The 2942-nt window shown below is 72.5% G+C and overlaps 1 non-coding gene and 1 pseudogene across 1 annotated transcript; both read right to left on the bottom strand.

The window, feature by feature from the left end:
- Positions 1-1496, bottom strand: LOC147185528 (28S ribosomal RNA; annotated as a pseudogene; the record flags this gene model as incomplete).
- A 374-nt stretch (positions 1497-1870) lies between these two features.
- Positions 1871-2024, bottom strand: LOC147185527 (5.8S ribosomal RNA). The gene has a single exon (XR_015099484.1). It is a non-coding gene; the product is annotated as a 5.8S ribosomal RNA (ribosomal RNA).
- Positions 2025-2942: the final 918 nt, after the last annotated feature.

Genomic DNA, 2942 nt, shown 5'->3' with positions numbered 1-2942 from the left:
CTGCTTACCAAAAGTGGCCCACTGGGCGGCTCGCATTCCACGCCCGGCTCCACGCCAGCGAGCCGGGCCCCTTACCCATTTAAAGTTTGAGAATAGGTTGAGATCGTTTCGGCCCCAAGGCCTCTAGTCATTGGCTTTACCGGATAAAACTGCTGTTCGAGCGCCAGCTATCCTGAGGGAAACTTCGGAAGGAACCAGCTACTAGATGGTTCGATTAGTCTTTCGCCCCTATACCCAGGTCGGACGACCGATTTGCACGTCAGGACCGCTGCGGGCCTCCACCAGAGTTTCCTCTGGCTTCGCCCTGCCCAGGCATAGTTCACCATCTTTCGGGTCCTATCGCGCGCGCTCATGCTCCACCTCCCCGACGCGGCGGGCGAGGCGGGCCGGTGGTGCGCCCGGAAGATTCGTACCCCGCGGGGCCGGGATCCCACCTCGGCCGGCGCCGCCGCCGGCCCTCACTTTCATTGCGCCGGGTCGGGTTTCGTCTGGCCCTCCGACTCGCGCGCGCGTTAGACTTCTTGGTCCGTGTTTCAAGACGGGTCGGGTGGGCTGCCGACATCGCCGCGGACCCCTAGCGCCCGTCCGAACGTGGGCCGGTCCCCGCCCTGGCGGCGCGGCGCGCCCGGCGCGCACTGGGGTCAGTGCGCGCGCGGAGCGGCCGCGCCGGGAGCGGGGGGCCCCGGCCGTGAACGGAGGACGCAGCGGTACATCCCACGACCCCGGGGGAAGCGGCGAGGTAGGGGCAGAGGAGCGCTGTACAGCGCGGGGGCTGACGCGCGGGGTGACCGGGGGTCGGAACCCCCGGGCCCCGCGCGGGCCGCCCGCGCCACCATCGTCCCAAGCCTTTCCAAGCCAACCCGGAGCCGGTCGCGGCGCACCGCGACGGGGGAAGTGCGCCCGGCCGGGGGGCAGCCGGGACCCCGGGGCGCGCGGGCCGCCGCCCGCCCCCCCTCCGCCAAGGGAGGGGGGGCGGAACGGACGAACCCGCGCGCCGCCAAAGGCCCCGCCGCCGCGCCCTGCCGGGTTGAATCCCCCGCGCGGACTGCGCGGTCCCCACCCGTTTACCTCTCAACGGTTTCACGCCCTGTTGAACTCTCTCTTCAAAGTTCTTTTCAACTTTCCCTTAAGGTACTTGTCCGCTATCGGTCTCGTGCCAGTATTTAGCCTTAGATGGAGTTTACCACCCGCTTTGGGCTGCATTCCCAAACAACCCGACTCCGAGAAGGCCTCGCCCCGGCGCGCCGGGGGCCGCTACCGGCCTCACACCGTCCTCGGGCAGAGCCTCCATCAGAAGGACTCGGGCCCCCACCGGGCGGCGCCGGGCAAAGCGACCTTCTATACGCCACATGTCCCGCGCCCTCCGCCGGGCGGGGATTCGGCGCTGGGCTTCTCCCTCTTCGCTCGCCGCTACTGAGGGAATCCTTGTTAGTTTCTTTTCCTCCGCTTAGTAATATGCTTAAATTCAGCGGGTCGTCTCGTCTGATCTGAGGTCGTAGTCGAACGGGGTTAGAGGCGGGGGCGACGGATCGCCTCCCGTCATCGGGGGTCGGCCGTTAACCCCGCGCCTCGCCGGGCGCACGACTCCTACGCGGCCGCGCGGTGCGTCGCGGCGGACTGCGCGGCGGGGGACGGATCCTCCATCGGCAGCCGCCGCGGGCCCCTGCGGCCGCGCGGTGGTCGGGCCCGTCGAGGGCGCGGGCGGTCGGGTCTATACTTAGGGGGACGAGGGCCGTGCCGTCCGCCCCCCCCACCCCCATTTCCCCGTGCGGGGAGGGAAGGTGGGGGGGGTAGGCCGGCGGTGGCCCGCGACGCCCCAACCGCGGGAGGGGGGCGCCCGTGGGCGCCCCGATCCCGATAGATGTACAAGCGACGCTCAGACAGGCGTGGCCCCGGGAGGGACCCGGGGCCGCAAGGTGCGTTCAAAGTGTCGATGATCAATGTGTCCTGCAATTCACATTAGTTCTCGCAGCTAGCTGCGTCCTTCATCGACGCACGAGCCGAGTGATCCACCGCTGAGAGTCGTACGTTTGGTTTGCGGTTTTGGCCAACATTCAGAGAAGGGGTTAAAAAGGGGGATAACGGCGCCTCCGGGCGCTCCTAGCCCCCCCCGCCCCGCCGGCAGGCCGGGGGGGGGACTTCGGAGACATTGAACCCCCCGCTCGCCGCCGAAGGTGGCGAGAAGGTTGGGTACCCGGCGACTGGGGGTAAGGTTCCGAGGTCGGCCAGGTCGCGATGGCACCGGCGGGGGAGTGGTCCCCGACGCCGGCCGCGGCCCGGCCTGGACTATGGGAGCGTTGACAAGGCGGACGGGACGTCGACGACCGCGCGGACGCGCGGGGTGGGGCGGTCGGGGAACGCCGACGGGCGCCTGACCGGGGGGGGGGGGGGGCCGGCGGGGGCCGGGCGGGACGCGGGGAGCGGCCGGCCGCGCGACGACGCGAACCGACATACACCCCGCGCCCGACACCGTCCTCCTGACCTTCCTCCCCCCCCGCGACGCCCGCGGCGCACCCGCCCGCCGCCCCGCGGCCGCGCGGCCGCCGCCGCCCGCCGCCTATCGGCGTTTCTCACGCTTCGGACTCGGGGGGCCGGGGCGCGGCGGGGAGCGCCCCGGCGCCGCCGCCGACGGCACCGCGGGGTCGGGCCGCGGGGGCTGGGGGCCACGTGCCCCCGCCCCGCGCCTCTCCCCGCGGGCCGCCTTCGACGTCGCCGCCGCCGCCGCCGCCGCCGTCCTCCTCCGCCCGTGTGTTCGCTCTGGACTCGGGGGGCCGGGGAGCGCCGGGGTGCGCCGGCGCCGCCGCCGACGGCACCGCGGGGTCGGGCCGCGGGGGCTGGGGGCGCTTACGGGTCGGGGCGGGGGTGTAGGCGACCGGCCAAAGACCGGCACCGTACCCCCCGCCCGTCTCCTTCACGCCCCCGCCCCGCGCCTCTCCCCGCGG

This window comes from Hippocampus guttulatus, unplaced genomic scaffold (genome assembly GCF_054856545.1).
Source record: "Hippocampus guttulatus isolate MCC_2025c unplaced genomic scaffold, RoL_Hgut_1.0 HiC_scaffold_106, whole genome shotgun sequence".
Classification (NCBI taxonomy): Eukaryota; Metazoa; Chordata; class Actinopteri; order Syngnathiformes; family Syngnathidae; genus Hippocampus; species Hippocampus guttulatus.
The sequence above is the reverse complement of the archived record's forward strand: the minus strand, read 5'-3'. Positions and strand labels throughout refer to the sequence as shown.